Below are 20,087 nucleotides of genomic sequence, written 5' to 3' on the forward strand. Positions count from 1 at the left end.
GATGCTGTAAACAGAACCTGGATTCATCCGAAAAAATGACGTTTTGCCATTCGTGCACCCAAGTTCGTCGTTGAATACACCATCGCAGGCGCTCCTGTCTGTGATGCAGCGTCAAGGGTAACCGCAGCCATGGTCTCCGAGCTGATAGTCCATGCTGCTGCAATCGTCGTCGAACTGTTCGTGCAGATGGTTGTTGTCTTGCAAATCTGTTGACTCACGGATCGAGACGTGGCTGCACGATCCGTTACAGCCATGCGGATAAGATGCCTGTCATCTCGACTGATAGTGATACGAGGCCGTTGGGATCCAGCAATGTGTTCCGTATTACCCCCCAAACCCACCGATTCCATATTCTGCTAACAGTAATTAGATCTCGACCAACGCGATCAGCAATGTCGCGATACGATAAACCGCAATCGCGATAGGCTACAATCCGACCTTTATCAAAGTCGGTAACGTGATGGTACGCATTTCTCCTCCTTACATGAGGCACCACAACAACGTTTCACCAGGAAACACCGGTCAACTGCTGTTTGTGTATGAGAAATTGTTGGAAACTTTACTCGTGTCAGCACGTTGTAAGTGTCGCCACCGACGCCAACCTTGTGTGAATGTTCTGAAAAGGTAATCATTTACATCTCACAGCTTCTTCTTCCTGTCGGTTAAATTTCGCGTCTGTAGCACGTCATCTTCGTAGTGTAGCAATTTTAATGTCCAGTAGCGTACTTATTCAGGAGTATGAGCTTCACAAATTGAGCAAAGCAGTAATGTGTTGGTCCACCTGTAGCACTTATGGAAGCAATTATTGGCCTTCGTACTGAGTGACAGAGTTGTTCGATTTATCCTGAGAGAATATATCCTGAGAGACATCGTTACGTCCAATTGACATGTTAGATCGTCAAAATGTCAAGTTTGTTGGAGGGCCCTGCCAATAATGCTCCAAACGTTCCCAGTTGGGGAGAGATCCGGCGACCTTGCTGGCCAAAGTAGGGTTATACAAGCATGAAGACAAGCAGTAGAACCTCTCGCTTGTGTTGGCGGGAATATCTTGCTAAAATGTAAGAGCAGGATGGCTTGCCATGAAGGGCAACAAAATGGGGCGTAGGACATCGACGACGTACCGCTGTACCATTAGAGTGCGGGGTTGTGCTATGAAATGAAATGGTATCGCACACCATTGCTGCTGGTCATCCATCCGTAAGGCGGACGACACTCAGCTTGATATATCACCGCTGTCCGGGGCGTCTCCACGCATGTCTTCGGCCAGGCATAGCATTTTCTTCACTGATGAATCCCGCTTAAAACTGCCCAATGGCAAGCGAGACGCTCGGACAGCGATGGTATACCAAGCTGCCTGTCACCCGACATACAGCCCGACAACCAGGAGTGGTGGTCTGGGGTGCTATATCTTTTCTTATCAGGATCCCTTTGGTTTCATCCACTGTGCCATTACAGCCCTACAGTACGTCGACCTCATTCTATGGCCTGTTTTTTTCTGCCCTTCTTGGCAAACTAATCAGGGTTTATATTTCTGCAAGATAATACCTGTACGTATTCGGCCACAGTTTCTACTGCCCGTTTGCGTACTTGCTAAATCCTTGTTTCGCCGGCGAAGTCACCGGTATTCTCCCCAAGGGAGAACGTTTGCAGCAACATAGGCAGGGCCGTCCAATCATCTTGGGATTTTGACGATCTGACGCATCAGTTGGACATATTTTGTCACGATATCCAACATGAGGGCGGCCAACGACCTTATTAATCAATAGCGAGCTGAATAACTGTTTGTGCAATGGCCAGAGGTGGGTCAACACTTGACCAATTTTTATAGCCTTTTCTCTTAAGTAAATAATTAATTTTCCAGAAATTGTAATCACTTTTTTTTCTCTACAAGTACCTCATATCTACCGATTTACGCTCAATTTGGATAATTCCTTCGTGGTGCGTTGTCGTAGAGCGCATGTTCAAATAACACACAACTTCCATGGTACATTTCTGGTGAAAAAATAAAATTCACAGAAAATACTCAAACCGCCTAGTATATCACCACCAAGTACTCGGCACGCTTCAACACAAAAAAGTCTATTGAAAAGAGAACTCGCTAAGCGCCTAGAAAAAAAGTCATAAAACCTGTCTATATAAGAGCATGCGAATTGCTCGGGACATGAGAAAACTATTTCAGCAGGAACGCACAAACTGCCTGACACACCAAACAGATGTTAAAATCTATCACACAATACTTTTTACTCGTAAGGACACGTGACAGACTTCGGAAAATACACACATGTAAAGTACGTGGTACACAAAATTACACCGACACTGCCATGTTTTCAAGGAGATTAAGGTAGTACATTTTTATTGCAACACACACTAAATAACTATCAGTGAATCCACGCCTACAGGAAGTATGTCAACTCCACATTTCCTGCTATTGAGCTCTGAGTGGACTCAGCCTAGACTTCAAGTTCATATCTTCCTTTTCGCTAACTGAACTCTAAATCTTCTAAATATAGTATCACATGAACCAAAGTGCGCTGCAGTGCTTATAGGAAAAGTCTCACAGCAAATTGACTGGTTCCTTTCCATTCAGAAGTTTCTCTTCTGTTGTTATCGCCAGTATAACGCAGATTAACACTGTGCCACTCCATCGGATTACAGAAATCAACAGAGTGTAATCTCCGGCAATGACATGATAATTTTTGAAACCTCTACTTCATATCGATACAGCATTCACAGAGGCAAATGCAACCTCGACACAACCTCGACACGAGAAGCCACAGCAGTAGTGTGCTCATTCCTCACTGAGACTTGATTCACTGCTTCCTCACAGTTTCTGTGAGGTCAGTAGATTACTCCGGGACAGCTGTTAACTCCTCCATATTACAAATACCTGTGGCCAAAGCCCCATCTCAGCTTGCCCACTTTTACTAGTCAGCTGTTCCTCGCTAGTACTGAATTCTGGTATCGTTGTAGCACGGGGGGTTCGATTACCCTCAATCATACACAATTTTTAATGAAGTTGCAAGGCGTAGCGACCCCCTATGGGTGGAGACACTAAATTTCGTGGCACGCTATCGCTTATCAAGCTTACAAATTTCTCCCCTTCTCTTCTTATTTTCTTCAGTATCCAGTTTAACATTAATGACTTCAAACTTGTTACATAATTCAGTTAACAACGTACGCGTTGATTTTTATTGCAAACTCAGTTCTGCACTCTCTTCTCATCTCACTTAATTGAACGGTTTACAAATCGATAATGTCACCTAATTCCATTTCTAACACAGCTCTCTGTGTTTGCGGGTCATCTCTTAACAGAGTTATGAATGGCTGGGATAGGCCTTGAAATGTAGTGAGGTCTAAACTAGACAAATACTGTTGCAGTCAGGGTATGCGTAATTAAAGGCCCAGTGGCCATCGGTGTTATTTAAGTTCACATTATCTTGGTAATGAATGCCTTTCCACTTTCTGTTCCTCTTAAAACACTTCCCATGTCGGGGTCACGTCCCTCGTGTTAGTTTTGAAACGTGGTCGGGCCATGTTATAGAGCGCGCTCCCCCACTCTGCGCACTCGCCCACCCGACCGTAACGGTTTCTCCATTGACAGCTTGCGGCACTGTACCCTCTGCCTGTCGGTGTCCGTTCATCGCGGACTGACCTTCAGCAATTATTCTGTTCTTTCTCGAAATATTGATTATAAAACCAAGAGAAAAAAGAAACTCCTATTGATACTGGCTACGAACCTGAACGCTTGTTCAAGACATTTCACATAGCACATATACAGGGTGGAATGTACGGCACAAATTGCGGTGTACTTTTCTCACACGTAGATGAAGAAATTATGTTATATGAACATGGGTTTGCAAACGGTTTGCTTCCGTGTTACAACACATTTTCTCACACATTTTCTCCATTTCATTAATCACAGGAAACAGACAAGAATGGAACGTTAGAATCATGGGGAGCATTCATTCTTGGTTCGTCTTGTTACATTGTGCACTGCCACTGTGTTACACTACTGGCCATTAAAATTGCTACACCAAGAAGAAATGCAGTTGATAAACGGGTATCCACTGGCCAAATATATTATACTAGAACTGGCATGTGATTACATTTTCACGCAATTTGGGTGCATAGATCCTGAGAAATCGGTACCCAGAACAACCACCTCTGGCCGTAATAACGGCCTTGATACGCCTGGGCATTGGGTCAAACATAGCTTGGATGGCGTGTACAGGTACAGCTTGCCGATGGAGCTTCAAAACGAAACCACAGTTCATCAAGAGTAGTGACTGGCGTATTGTGACAAGCGAGTTGCTCGGCCACCATTGTCCATACGTTTTCAATTGGTGAGAGATCTGGAGAATATGCTGGCCAGGGCAGCAGTCGAACATTTTCTGTATCCAGAAAGGCCCGTACAGGACCTGCAACATGCGGTCGTGCATTATCCTGCTGAAATGTAGGGTTTCGCAGGGATCTAATGAAGGGTAGAGCCACGGGACGTAACACATTTAAAATGTAACGTCCACTGTTCAAAGTGCCGTCAATGCGAACACGAGGTGACCGAGACGTGTAACCAATGGCACTCCATACCATCACACCGGGTGATACGCCAGTATGGCGATGACGAATACACGCGTCTAATGTGCGTTCACCGCGATGTCGCCAAACACGGATGCGACCATCATGATGCTGTAAACACAACCTGGATTCATCCGAAAAAATGACGTTTTGCCATTCGTGCACCATGGTTCGTCGTTGAGTACACCATCGGAGGTGCTCCTGTCTGTTATGCAGCGTCAAGGGTAACTGCAGCCGTGGTCTCCGAGCTGATATTCCATGCTGCTGCAAACGTCGTGGAACTGTTCGTGCAGATGATTATTGTCTTGCAAACGTCCCCATCTGTTGACTCAGGGATCGAGACGTGGCTGCACGATCCGTTACAGCGAAGCGGATAAGATGCCTGTCATCTCGACTGCTAGTGATACGAAGCCGTTGGGATCCTGCACGGCGTTCCGTATTACCCTCCTGAACCCACCGATTCCATATTCTGCTAACAGTTATTGGATGTCGACGAACGCGAGCAGCAATGTCGCGATACCATAAACCGCAATCGCGATAGGCTACAATCCGACCTTTATCAAAGTCGGAAACGTGATGGTACGCATTTCTCCTCGTTACAGGAGGCACCACAACAATGTTTCACCAGGCAACGCCGGTGAACTGCTGTTTGTGCATGAGAAATCGGTTGGAAACTTTCCTCATGTCAGCACGCTGTAGGTGTCGCCACCGGCGCAAACATGCGTAGTGTTAATCACGGACTTGGCCCGTGCAATCGCTGTGTACACATATGCGGACGCAGCAGATGTGAATTTCATGTATGGATTAGCTGACGGCAATGGCTCTCGCGCTCAACTTTTGTACGGGAGAGACTTCTGGAACGAAAGTGCCCCGGCAGGAAAATGTTTGAAACCGTTGATCATCGACTTAGGCAACATGGAGCACTTAAGCGTGATATTCGCGACTAGGGGAGGCCTAAAAGGACGAGGACATCGCAACGGGAGGCGGCAGTTTTTCATGCAGTTGACGGCGACCCTAATGTCAGTTATGGCATGTAGCTGCAATACTGAATGTTCACCACATGACTGTCTGGCGTGTGCTATACAAGGACCAGCTGTATCCATACTATTTTCAGCGCGTGCAGACATTATCAGCAGCTGATTTTCTTGCACGGATACTTTTCTGCGAATGGTTTATTCAGTAAAGTGTCAACCCTACTTTTAGCGCAACGGTGCTGTTCACAGGTAAGGAGTGGATTCAACGAGATCAGGAAGTAAATTTTCACAATCAGCGTGTATGGACAGAAGTAAATCCTCAAACAGTTGTTCAAACAAGTCATCAACAAAGATTTTCTGTCGGTGTTTGGGTTGGCATTGTTGCTGACTCTTTGTTAGCGCCTCATTTTCTTCCACCTCGGCTCAACACACAATGTTATCATAATTTCGCAGAGAATGTTCTATCTGATATGTAAGCAAACGTTCATTTAGTTGTGCGACAAAACGCGTACGGCATGTACGATGGAACACCTTCTCATTTTAGTGTTAATGTCCATCATAATCATCATCATTACCATCATCAGTGTTCTGCCAAAAGGCAGGTTTTCACATGGTAGTTTTCCAGGCTGTCCGGTCTTCTGCCATCCTCTTCAGATCCGCATAATTTCCTCATCCCTTTATGTCGTCTTATCATCTTTTGTCTCCTTCTTCCTCTCAGGCTTTTCCCACAAACCGGTCCTTCCAAAGCAGCTGCTAGCAAGCACTCCCTTCTCAATGAATGTCCAAACCAGTTCTTCTTCCTTTCCCTTACAACCTTCAGCCGACATCGTCTCTCACCAACTCTTTCCAATACTCTTTCAATAATCACTCTTTCCATCCAGCTTATTCTCTCCATTCTCCTCCTCATCCACATTTCAAATGCTTGTAACCTTTTTTCATCTTCTCATCTCAGCGTCCATGTTTCTGCACCATTTAGTGCCACACTCCAGACAAAACATTTTCCAAGCCTTTGCCTTAGTCCTTTATCTAATTTGCCACATAAGAGTCTCCTCTTTCTGTTGAATGCCTCCTTCGCTATGGCAATTCGAGTTTTCACCTCCTGGTGACATCTCTTCAGTTATTGTGCTTCCAAGATATTTAAATGCACTTACTTCACTAATGGTAGATTGTCCTATTTTAATATTGGCCAGTCTGCGTCTTGTACTGATGACCAAACTCTTTGTTTTTGCTGTATTTGTTGGCATCCCGCGCCCGGGTTCCCGGGTTCGATTCCCGGCGGGGTCAGGGATTTTCTCTGCCTCGTGATGACTGGGTGTTGTGTGATGTCCTTAGGCTAGTTAGGTTTAAGTAGTTCTAAGTTCTAGGGGACTGATGACCATAGCTGTTAAGTCCCATAGTGCTCAGAGCCATTTTTGTTGGCATCCCATATTCCACACAAGCTTCGTTCAGATTTTGCAGCATGTTGTCCACTGTCCGCTCAATTTCTGCCACTAATACCATGTCATCAGGAAATCTTATACATTCTATTCTCTTTCCACCAATAGATGTTCCCCTTTTCCCATCTAAGCCTTTTGCAATAGTCTCTTCAAGGTATACATTAAACAGCAGTGGGGAAAGGCAACAACCTTGTCTAACACCTAGTCCAATGCTGCTTCTTTCTGACATTTCATTTCCAGTCCTTATCCTTACTATCTGGTGTAAATATAGATTCTGTATCAGTCATCTCCCTTTTCAATCAACTCCTTTCCTCTTCAAAATATTCATCAGCTTGTTCCACTGAACTCTGTCAAAAGCCTTTTCTAAATCTATAAAAACAGCAAAGATTTCTCTAACTTTTTCCATATATAGATAACAGAAAACATATTGAAAAAGATGGAAGAGCGGAGAGAGTGGAAGAATGTAGAAACTGAAGAAGGCAAATAGAGGTACAGGAAACTGAGTAATGAATTAAGAACAGAAACTGAAGAAGCAAGGGAAAAATGGATGAAACAGAAATGCGACGAAGTAGAGAAAATGGAGAAAGAGGGAAACTATGAAATGATGTATAGACTGGCTAGTGAGATAGTTTTTGAACGTAAAAGAACGAGGACTAACACGGAAATAGAAAGAGCGGATGGTACTCTAGCAGAAGAACCACAGGAGGTTTTGAACAGATGGCAAGAATATATTGAATATCTGTATAACGGGGATGCAATGCAAAGCGAAATTAGGGTTGAAGAGGAGCAATATGTGCCGGAAGATGGAAAGGGATTCACCATCTTGGAAGCAGAAGTAGAAAAGGCGCTGAAGGAGATGAAGAATAGGAAGGCATGTGGAATTGATGATTTGCCAACAGAACTGTTGAAGAGTCTAGGAAACAAGGCAAGAAAAGATATAGTCTACCGTTGTAACGAGATATATGACTAAGTGGAATGGCCTGAGGACTTCCTTGCAACAGTTATGATACCAATAGAGAAAAAGAGAAACACTAAAAAATGTGAAGAGCATCAGTCTAATTTCTCATGCAGCTGAAGTCTTGCTGAGAGTGTTGAATAGAATGCTATATGGCAAGCTGGATAGAGGGATTGCAGAGGAGCAGTTCGGATTTAGAAGAGGAAAAGGAACAAGAGATGCTATTGTCCGTTGGCTTCTAAATAACAGATTCGGTGGCTGATGAAGAGAGGTAGAGATGGACTAATTGCTTGGCCTCTACGCTCTCCGGACCTAAACCCAATGGACCTTTATTTGCGAAGGGATTTGAAATGTCTTGTGTATGGAATACCAGTACAAGATATTCAGAGTCTCGGTGCCCGCATTATGGAAGGCTGCGAAAACATACGCAATACTCCAAGGATACATCAACGCATCCGAGATTCACTAGGACGGCGGTTTGATGCGTGTATGAATGACCTCGGATTGCGTACTGACCATCTATAGCGATAATGAGTTGCATGTGGTCTGCTGTGGCGTTCTATTCGTGTGTGTGTCCCATGAATGATGAGTTGGTGAAAATGAGCTGTAAGACGGAAGCAAATCGTTTCCAGACCCATGTTCATATAACATAATTTCTTCGTCTACGTGTAAGGAATGTATCTTGAAATCTGTGTCGTACATTTTTGTCACAACCTGTATTAGTAACCTTTCCAAAAACACACTAATAACTTTCAGGAAGACGACTCCGTTAAGACACCGGAATTTTTCAAGCTGTAATCTCTTGGCAACACAGATATTGCAATATTTCTGAAAAAGAAAATTACGTTCTACATATTTCACATATAACACATCCCAAAAAATCCTCGATGTCTAAAATAAGCTTCCATGCATCACCATACTAAAGTATTCCTCTTTCACTCCCGTTTTTATTGTGGTGAGACTGCCTTTTACCTTATTCCAAGTACTTTTTGTAGTTGCGAGCTGTCTGTTACACAAGTATCACGCTTAAGAAATATACCTGACGCTGTGTGCCAAATCGACTAATCTGACATGAGTATTAATTATTAGACCTAATTTGTAGCATAAGAAGAAAAATTGTGCTACAGAAATATAATTAGTGAACTCCAAAAAGAACGATCAGAGTATACGCTTTACTAAATAACTTAAGTAAATCCGTCTCACAAGGAATATGCGTAAAGATAGAGATTACTGGATGAGGGTAAGCTTGCCGGCATGCACGTTGAGTAAACAAACTAATTAATAGCATAATGAACATTTACTCAGCAGATGGTGCACAATCCTGAAACTGCGTCTACACGGGACACGCATGAATATAGTAGGCATATGGTTTCTACCAGCAAATGATAATAACGTACTAATGATCATTTGCCAGCAAACACTGGTTTCATTAAGGAAATATAACGTGGGAATGCAACTACTCACAACAAACAAATATTTAATCCCATAGAGTAACTGAAAGCGAAGATCACCAGTTTCAATTATAAATGAATAGTCGAAGCCTTCATTCAAGACTTACGGGGAAAATAATCATGACAGTTCACTTGGCACACGATACGTTAAGTGAATTGTGACCGATTAAAGACAGGATTCAGTTCCATTTGTATTTATGTAAAACAATGCTAAAATCATCAATTGTGAGAACCCCACCCTGCTTCTAACGATTGAATTAAATCGTTACAGGGGATCTTACATGAAATCGAACTAACATCCACCCAACATTCGCTCCTCAGTTGTGCTCAGGAACAGCACACCTTAGTTACTTAATCACGGAGCAGCGAATGACTTGTGACTCGACTCCTCCGCGTCCTGTGTCTAAACTCTAATGTGCATCACCTCTGCGTACCGACAGCAACAAACTTCGTGAGGCTGGGCTGACCAATTACCACGATGAGTTTGCCAGTAAGAGTGAGCATCTTCCCGTATCAGAAGATAGGAGAGGAACACGTGGTACTTTCGACCTAAAAGTTTTCACTACGTTCAGTAGCTGAAATTATAAAGACGGCGTCCTGACGCTTAGGTTCGAAAGTCCTAATCGTGAGGTTGCATGTCTCTGGGTCACAGCCGAGTGTTGCGACAGAGTGTCGTGACAGACTGTCGCCAGCAGAGCAGACTTCAGCGATTAGGATCAACTGCCATCGCAGGCTACTATTGCACAGCTAAACCGCGTAGAGAGTGTTGGTTCCAACGCGAACGCTGAATACAGGAGTCTCTTCAGCATAGCGCCACGATGGAGACACACACACACACACACACACACACACACACACACACACACACATATATATATATATATATATATATATATATATATATATATATATATATGTGTGTGTGTGTGTGTGTGTGTGTGTGTCTCCATCGTGGCGCTATGCTGAAGAGACTCCTGTGTTAGTCTGCAATAATAGCTAGTCAGAATTTTAACGAGCAGTATATATATATATATATATATATATATATATATATATATATAAACGCACTGTTGGACCACAATCCTGGTGCTGCCGAATTCCGACTCTTGGCGGCAGGCGTCTGTCCTTCTTACACGAGGCATAACGCGACCCACTCACAAAACGCGATTTCTAAATGAGAAAGTCGCTAGTAAACTTTCCTTACATAGAGAATATAAGTGGTATTATTCCCACCTGCTCTGCATGCTTGCTTTGAAATGCTAATCGTTTGCATATGCAAGTATGTATCGTGTGGCTGTAGTTGAAGTGCAGCTACTCAAAAGGATCCACTGTGTGGCAGCGAAACTTCGTAGATACTGTAATATGTTAAAGGGGAACCGAGTTATGCCAGAAAAAGTTAGTTCCCATTTTGGGCACCAGGTGCAAATTAGACGCTGTGAATGCAAGAAAGACGTACAGAAATGTTTTCATATGTCAAGGATTACAAGCTGGACGAGGGAAGTGAAGCTCAGACAGCTGAGAAAAGCGCAATACTGGTAGTATTAGTAGCTGCCGCTTACACGTTGTCTGCCATATTAGTACCATAGAGGACGACGAGATGCTTTACAGAGCCAGATTTTCACCTAGTGGCCTACAATGTGAGCGTAGATGGGTTCCAGATTAATGCATTAGCGTATCAACCAAGTTTCACTTCCATACAATAATTACAGTCCACATCGGACGTCAGTGAGTAGCTGCACTTCAATTGTAACCACCCGGTAGTACACTCCGTGCCAGTTTGAGGTTCATTGCATACCGCCTTTATGATGGTGTAATTTTGATGTCCAGCAGTTCACATTCACGCTGACGCAACAACGTAGTGTAACATGGTAATCAGTCATGTGTGCATCTGATAAGCAGCCATTGCTGCGCACTCACTGCCATTCGTGGCTTCGCAACAGTTACGAAACACAACAGCTTGCGCTTTTCTCTGTCATTATCGCATCCGCCTCTGAAACTTACAAGGGCATGCTTACTTTTGTTTCTGTCGGTCGTTACGTGACTCTCTATCTTTCGTTTATAACGGATCAAGAGGCAAGCTACTGCTCGTTAAAATTCTGACTAGCTATTATTGCAGACTAACACTGACGAAAAAGTGTTGGGGAAATTCCGAGTTCAGATGCACAGTTTTACGCTGTTAAGCCAACAGCGTACCAGGATCTGAGCTAGGAGGATTGGGGGCAACCCATACGAATTTCCGTATGACGGCGAAATAATTCTCATGTATCATGATGATAAATGATTTTGTGTGCACTTGCTGATAGCCGGTATCCATTCCTTGTTCCGCATTTGCCAACCAAAGTGATGCGATCCTCTCTCTCCCCCCCCCCACCCCCCACCCCCCCACCCGGCCATCGCTTTCCTTGCTTGGTAGATGATAGATCAGTACCGCCGCTACACCATTTGTGACGTAGATGTCCGTAATATCTGTCACTCTTATTGCTCAAATAAAAGTCTCGGCATCACAAGAGACTCTGATATACCGACATTACGAGATTTCCAAATCAACCCCCAACGCTTTTTTCATAAGTCTGGGATTGATTTCGAGTGTTGTTTTCATCAAACAAACAGAAAAAGTTAAAAATTTCGTTGGCTGCTACTAATACATGGAATAAAATGACATTTATAATTAATCCATTTTCGCGTCTGTGGCATATCTTATATAAACACTCAGTTTTATTAGAGGACCGAGTGTGAAAGTACAGGGTGACCTAAAAGCATTAATTCAGGAAAGACAGGTAGAGAGGTAAAAATAGACACACCTGCCTGAAATGACATGGGCTTTTATTAAAATCAGAAACGAGTGCAAAAACTCTCAACTGATAGCGATGGACAGCAACACGTCGGTGATGCTGCATGAGAATAGTGCATAAGAAGAGGTGTAGTGAGACAGGCAGCCAGCTGCCCCATCAATGGCGGCATGCTGACTTTACAACAACTGACACTGTTAGTGAAGCTTTAGTATCAGAACGGAGAATCTGCTGCAGCTGTACGATCCTATCACCTTAAGAAGGGTTTTCCAACGGATAAAAGTCCTACGACCGGTATCTCCGTGAAGAAAATTATCGCGAAGTTCGAGGCCACGGGTTGCTCGGACAGATCAGGAAGAAATGGAGACTTAAGCAGGTTCATCTCCGCATGGTGAAGGTCATGCTCTATGCTCTTTATGCCTTCCGTCGCACCGGCATTACACGCACTACAGATTGGAGAGCACTAAGGCATACCCTCCAATGATGCCCGTAGAAAACCCAAAGTGATTTTGCGATTTTGTGACGCAGAAAGCATTTGCGATGTGAGAACTTCTCAAATTTGGGGGAAAATGACGATTGGTTGTCTAACGTGTTGCGGGCCAACGAAGCCTATGTTATACTCCAAAGGTTTGCCAACACCCACAACAGCAGAATTTGGGCTACGGGAAATCTTCAAACTGTCATGGAAATCCCACTGCATGACTAGAAACGGTGTGCTGGCGGATTTACCACACCAATCGTGAATGGAGTTTTTTGTCTTCGAGGAAATACGGGTTACAGCTTTTCAAACTGTCAGCGTTATGGGTGCGAGGTACGCTGATACGTTTCATAATCGCGTCCTCCATAGCCTGATTGATAATCATCTGATGGAAGGTGCGACTTTCTCCCAGGATGGTGCTTCACCCCTTATTCTTAGACGCGTGAAAGACCTCTTGCTCACGCCGCTTGGTGAGAATCACGTGCTGAGCCACCAATTTCGTCAGACTTGACCTCCCAGGTCCACAGACCCCAATCCGCGTGATTATTGGTTGTGGGGTTATCTGAAGTCGCAAATCTGCCGCGATCGCCCGGCTTCATTAGGGGTGCTAATAGGCAACATCGCCGGCTGGCGTGGCCGAGCGGTTCTAGGTGCTTCAGCCTGGAATCGCGCCACCGCTACGGTCGTAGGTTCGAATCCTGCCTCGGGCATGGATGTGTGTGATGTCCTTAGGTTAGTTAGGTTTAAGTAGTTCTAAGTTCTAGGGGACTGATGACCTCAGATGTTAAGTCTCATAGTGCTCAGAGCCATTTGAACCAGTTTAGGCAACATCCAACTGCAACTTCTCGCCGTAACTACTGATATGCTGAACAGTACTGTTGAAAACATTGTCCGTCGACTACAGGTATTGATGATGAACAGTGGCCGACATGCTGACCATTTCTTAAAAAGAATATCGTCTTTGCCCTAAAAATAAATTATTATGCTAATCATTGGTTCTAAATCATTTCATGCTCCATCTGTTGGTTATTTTGTGCAGTTTCTTTGGTTTTAATAAAACCCCATGTTATTTCAAGCATGTGTGTCAAATTTTACCTCTCTATCTACATTATTCCTTGGTGCATTGAATTTTGAACTGTTAAGCGATTTTTACGTGACACTATATTTCGTCCTGGCAACGGCCATGTCGCAGTAGATACACCGGTTCCCGTCAGATCACCGAAGTTAAGAGCTGTCGGGCGTGGCCGGCACTTGGATGGGTGACCATCCGGGTCGCCATGCGCTGTTGCCGATTTTCGGGGTGAACTCAGCCTCGTAATGCAAATTGAGGAGCTACTCGACCGAATAGTAGCGGCTTCGGTCAAAGAAAACCATCGCAACGACCGGGAGAGCGGTGTGCTGACCACACGCCCCTCCTATCCGCATCCTCAGCTGAGGTTGACACGGCGGTCAGATGGTCCCGATGGGCCACTTGTGGCCTGAAGACGTAGTCCTATATTTCGTCCTAGTCAGTCAGTTAAGTCAGTTGTAACCATGTAGGGTTGGATTAACGATTTAAAGTGAGTAAACCGACACACATAAAGAGCATTCAAATATTTTACATTTTTATTCAGAAAATTATAATTGCTTGTTTCTTGAAAATGGATACGTCCACTCATATTGAAAGTCACCATAGAAGTTTTCATCATTCTGCTAATGTTTTACATTCCTGTTTACTGTTGTTATCTGAAGTCCACCAACTGCCTTGCCGCAATGGTAATACCGCTTCCCGTCAGATCACCGAAATTAAGCGCTGGCGTGCTGGGCTAACGCTTGGATGCGCGACCGTCTGACGAGCGCTGTTGGCAAGCGGGGTGCACTCAGCCCTTGTGAGGCAAACTGAGGAGCTACTTGATTGAGAAGTAGCTGCTCCGGTCTCGGAATCTAACATACGGCTGGGAGAGCGGTGTGCTGACCACATGCCCCTCCATATCCGCATCCAGTGACGCCTATGCGATGAGGATGACACGGCGGCCGGTCCGTACCGTTGGGCCTTCATCGCTTGTTCGGGAGGAGTTAAAGTAAATCCGCGGCATAGTAACAGATTACTCAAGGAATCTAGTCGATCTCAAGCAGAAAAACTAGAACAGAAAGAAAAGATGGAAAGAAAAAATGCTATTAATAACAGGACCGTGGATGGATTTTGTTCGATCTAAACCGAGGTAATCAGGTGCCACAACGCATTTTAAATAAATGTTAACAATACCGCTCTTCAGGCGTAGGACGGCCACTTCGATTTCTGTTTGAATTTCTGCCGTTACTTGGTGGACCCGCGAATCGGCCATGACGAAAATACCTCGCCACAACATCAGTGGAATTAATTCCGAAATGGTCTTGGCATCGCTCAGAAATTTTTTATCTAATTTTCTTTTGATCTGCATTCCACAACATATTTCCCGGTGTTTTCATTTAGTAATTTTTACGTGATATGTGCCTCCTTGTCCGCACTTCATTTTGTTTCCATCTGCGTTTGTCGGCGCCAGACGTCTTTCAGGTGGAGCACCTTCAAATGGAACAGGCCTAGGTTTAAACTCAGTTATCCTTTCCTGAATAGCTGAAAACCTTCCATAAGTTTTGAAATTTTTTGTTGGCGATAACTCGTCAATCAAAAAGAATATTTGTACAGTATGCTACAGTGTTCAAGTTCATTAATTTGAACAAAATGCACACACCACCATTAGAGGCAGTGCAATGCATTAAATAATGTGTAATATTCACTCACCTCGTGGTGAACCTCTTCTAACAAGCACGCCTCCTTCAAGTTACTGATACGCAGTCATCAGCCGCAAAGAACTTAGAAATAAATAGCTGTACACATCATAACTACAAGTCACACTAAAACTGCTTTGTCGGTGGGAGGAACAGCTGAATAAAAGTACTTATGTGCATAATATTTCACTCTGTTACGACAAATATGCGTACACCAGTTACTACCAAGCCCTACTCTAAGCTGTACAAAGTCTGAAAAGTTCACACGCACACCTCATTCATAACTGTCACCAATTTATGGTCAATTACGAAGTACATTCACAGAAAGTCCACAAACAGATTATTTATTTCACAATTGCTCGCTCAAATATTGCTAACATCAGTGTCACGCAAAGAAAATGTTCGCGCTCGTGAGCAAGCGACACGCCACGTGGAACTTAGTAATTTAAAACGTTACTTAGAGTTAGGAATTTCATACTGCGCTTTAAATCTGTCTTCCACACTTTGCGGCATTTCTCAGACAATTCCGTACTGAAATACGACAATACTAACAATTTTCCAAGTAGCACGTATCAATAGGTCTGATCACTATGAGGTCCAAGCCCCGATGCTACTCATCTTTCTACATAAAAGAAATTTCTAATTTCCAAAATACATGCGAGCATGCTAATTTCTGATTGGCTGAGACACATCACAACCAGTCGGAAAGAAGCATCAAATCCACTCATATGTACAGAACCAATCAAAATTTGTCACTGAATCAAAACAGTAAGTTGCCCTAAAGAAATTTTTAAAACCCAAAAATATAAAATTAATCCCCTCTTAACAAAGCTACTTTACCAAAACCGTAATCTCATTTCCACAGTACCATAAACTGACGAAACCGTTTATAACAAATACCCCAGTACGAATGACTAACACACATGTCATTCTCGAACATTCCTCATGTGTCCAGTTACTTTACTGTATAGTATAAAAACTTGACATAAAACAATATTTCACATTCACACCTTCTTTCACTCTCATCATCATCGTTTTCCAACTGCAGTTTCCCGGGTGTGGTGTACATGCGCTCGCCATCTCGTCCAGTCTTCATAGGTCTTCTGTTCCAGGATAGCTTTCCATTTGTGTCCTTTCTCCTTCACATCTGATCTCTCAGTCTCTATCCAGCGTTTTCTTGATCTTCCCCGTAGTCTTCTTCGTACGAGGCTCAGGTTGAAAAACCTTTTGGCAGGTCTTTAGCTGTTCATTCTCATTAAGTGCCCATACTACTGAAGCCTGCTTTTCTTTAGGGCGCTGTTAACACGAACCTCAATACCAGCTACTTTTCTATTCACCTCATTCCTGATTTTGTCCTTTCTCGTTGTTTGATTCATAGTTCTAATGAATCTCATTTCTGTTGCCTGAATTCTGCTGAGGTCTTTGTTTAGTAGGGTACCATGTGTTAGGACAGGCCGGCCGAAGTGGCCGAGTGATTCTAGGCGTTACAGTCTGGAACCACGCGTCCGCTACGGTCGGAGGTTCGAATCCTGCCGCGGGCATGGATGTGTGTAGGTTAGTTAGGTTTAAGTAGTTCTAGGTTCTAGGGGACTTATGACCTCAGCAGTTGAGTCCCATGGTGCTCAGAGCCATTTGAACCATTTGTGTTAGGACAGGTACAAAATAGGTGTGGTACGTGGTCGATTTTCCTTTTCGTGGCGTTTTATTATCCCAGAGAAGGTTTCTGATTTGACTGTAAAAACTGGATTCTTTCTCTATCCTGCTGAGTATTTCCTGCTTGTGTTGTCCTTCGAGATCGTGCTTCCTAGATACTTCGACTCCTTTAAGAAATATATTGCACTCTCATAACCGAACGTAACAAAAGTAGTAATTAATAAACAATTAGAAAATTAAAGAAATATTCACACTTTCTTTCACTCTGGTAACCAAACAGAACTGTAGTAATTAATAAACAATTAGGAAATTAAACAAACGAGACCGGAAATAAAATTGAAAGTATTTTGACTGCAGTTGAAACAGTATCCGACAGCTAGTGACCTTTCTCATGTCGCATAGAAACTACACACACTCGAGTTAACTGATGCTACCTGTCTTGCGCGTGGCTCATACTGCACGTATAATCAATACTTTCCCGTCTACAGGGACAATGTATAGGCGCTACGCCTCTTTTTCTCTTTTAAAGACGCACAAATAAAATCATTTCATTGCGCAAAATGAAATTGGGCTTACCAAAGATACTGATACATCCAGAGGTGAACAGAGTGTAAGAAATGGTTAAAATGGCTCTGAGCACTATGGGACTTAACTTCTCAGGTCATCAGTCCCCTTGAACTTAGAACTACTTAGACCCAACTAACCTAAGGACATCACACACATCCATGCCCGAGGCAGGATTCGAACCTTCGACCATAGCGATCGCGTGGTTTCAGACTGTAGCGCCTAGAACCGCTCGGCGACTCCGGCCGGCGGTTGTAACACAAGAGGATGTAACGGAAAGTGAGAGACTGAAATAAAAGCGAAGCAAGAACGTCATAAACTCAGGTTCTTGACACTATTCACAGCAACACATGTAAAGCGATTTCAATAAGAGAGCGAATTACAGATCGCACACTTTTACTTGGCCCCTGATCGGAGGATGCTGCGAGCAAGAGCCTTCGACCGGTGCGATGCCCATTGGGTGCTGAGATAAGCTCTGTCTGCTTCTCCCATGCCAGCACTTACATCTAATAAAAGAAACACAGAAGTAAACGATTAACGCGTCGTAGCAGTAACACGAAAGTTGATGGCGAGTCGCTAGAAAGACGGAGTACAAATTCTTCACTCATTTTTGTAAATAATGTTAACAATCACTAAGCACAATACGGCACACCCATCAGTGCTAGAATGGCAGTGTCTGCTGCAAACAATATTGGTATGTAGCTAAGAGTGGCAAAGAGCGTAAATATTCCGGACGCGGCACTAAATCAGACAACTTCTACCGATCACAGAGGGGCAAGGTAAAGTTTGCGACTTGCAGTGTGGTATATTTGCCTAATAGATTACAAAAAAAAAGTTTCCGTTATTTTAGTGCATTCGGACGCTTTCTTCGTAAAAAGCTAGTAGTGTGATCTTATTGCAACTGTAAGAGACAGATAAATGGATACGAGACAGAAGGAAAAAGAAAGGAAAATTTTTATGAAAAGTAATCGCTATAACTGTTAATACATTTAACCCACTGTGAGACAAGACAATCAGTAGTTCCAAAAACATGAAAATCGAACGGGGACAGATTGCGACTCTGTTCCTACATACCCGTGTGGTGCCAAGGTTGTCTCGACTACGCTGCAGAAGTTTCCCTGGGAGGCTCTTGTTCATTCTCCATCAAGTCTCGATCTCTCCACATAAGATATCTGTTAATTCGGAACCCTGAAGAAAGATACTTGTGGCATAAGATCTGCTTCGGACTACAATATTTCTTTACTACTTTTCCATCTGTCTCGTTTTCATTTCACTGCTCCTTCTGTTTAATGTACATGACTTTTATGAGCAAATATTGAGGAAAAAGTTATGTTTGTGTTGTTGAACACAACATTGACGAGGTAGAGAGAATGAATTCCACTAACAGAACAACCTGTGCTTGTTTAGAACGTTTCCAAAGGAGCCATCAAACTCATGTTCTCCCAGTGACCTGGTAGCGACTGCATCTTCGCTCTTATGACTCCATGGTAATTTGCAATTCTGCGTTTAGAGAAAGCAAGAATGCATTTAGAGATAGCAGTTCCATAGAGATAATGACACCTTATGAAACGTCCCCTTAGAAAAATTGTACAAGACTGTGCCTAAACTGACACACAATATTTTTTGGCGCAACGCAATCTGACTTTCAGTAATCCCTACAAAAGAATGGCCCTGACTAACATTAACCTATACGTTTCACAAATCACTTACAAAAATCTTCGTTATTCGAACTACTGCAAAACAGCGAGCGCCACTACTGCCAGTTAAATAAAAGATTCAAACTACGGAAGCCACTAACTACTGATAGGCATAGTTAACAAATGAAAAATTTTAATAGAGAACAAAAAATGTATTTACCTTAATAGTCATAATATATATAGCAGTTCATGACAGCCATTCTTACAAATCTACTGTTTCTGATGGACGCACATCCAGATTATCCATTCTCAAAAATCCGCCATCTCACTTCCCCACATCCACCACTGCTGGCGGCTCACCTCCAAATGTGCAACGCTACGCGCTGTTAACATCCAGCTGCCCAACACTACAATGGCAGACAACAATGCAAACTAGCCACAGACTGCACACAGCACAGCCAGTGATTTTCATACAGAGTGCTACGTGGCGTTACCAATAAGAAAACCTAAACAGCCTACTTGCGTAGCCCCCATGCTCCCCACAAAAAATTTTACAAATTGTTTTGGGCACTGGCCAATACATATTTGTTACAAATTTTTTCACTGTTACAATAACAAAGAAATCATATGCACACACTTATTGACACAATGTAGGTCAAAAGCTAAAATTTTCTCACAGTCGATAAAGACAGTCCTGATCGTTCATCACAGTAAAATATCAGTGTTTTTCTCAAAGTCTGAGCAGTAAAAGAAAATGCACACGGAAGTAGTGGATTTCCATGCAGTCTTGAAGAAGTAGTGTTGTCCTTCCAACGGAAAGACAGTGC

General features: G+C 43.3%; 1 protein-coding gene and 1 pseudogene across 1 annotated transcript in view; both read left to right on the plus strand.

Moving 5' to 3' along the window:
• The window catches only part of LOC126235255 (uncharacterized), a 141,116-nt gene that overhangs the window by 55,584 nt on the left and 65,445 nt on the right, over window positions 1-20,087 (plus strand). The gene's annotated exons all lie outside the window — the stretch shown is intronic.
• LOC126238499 (5S ribosomal RNA) lies at window positions 13,832-13,949 on the plus strand (annotated as a pseudogene).

This window comes from Schistocerca nitens, chromosome 2, assembly GCF_023898315.1.
Source record: "Schistocerca nitens isolate TAMUIC-IGC-003100 chromosome 2, iqSchNite1.1, whole genome shotgun sequence".
Classification (NCBI taxonomy): Eukaryota; Metazoa; Arthropoda; class Insecta; order Orthoptera; family Acrididae; genus Schistocerca; species Schistocerca nitens.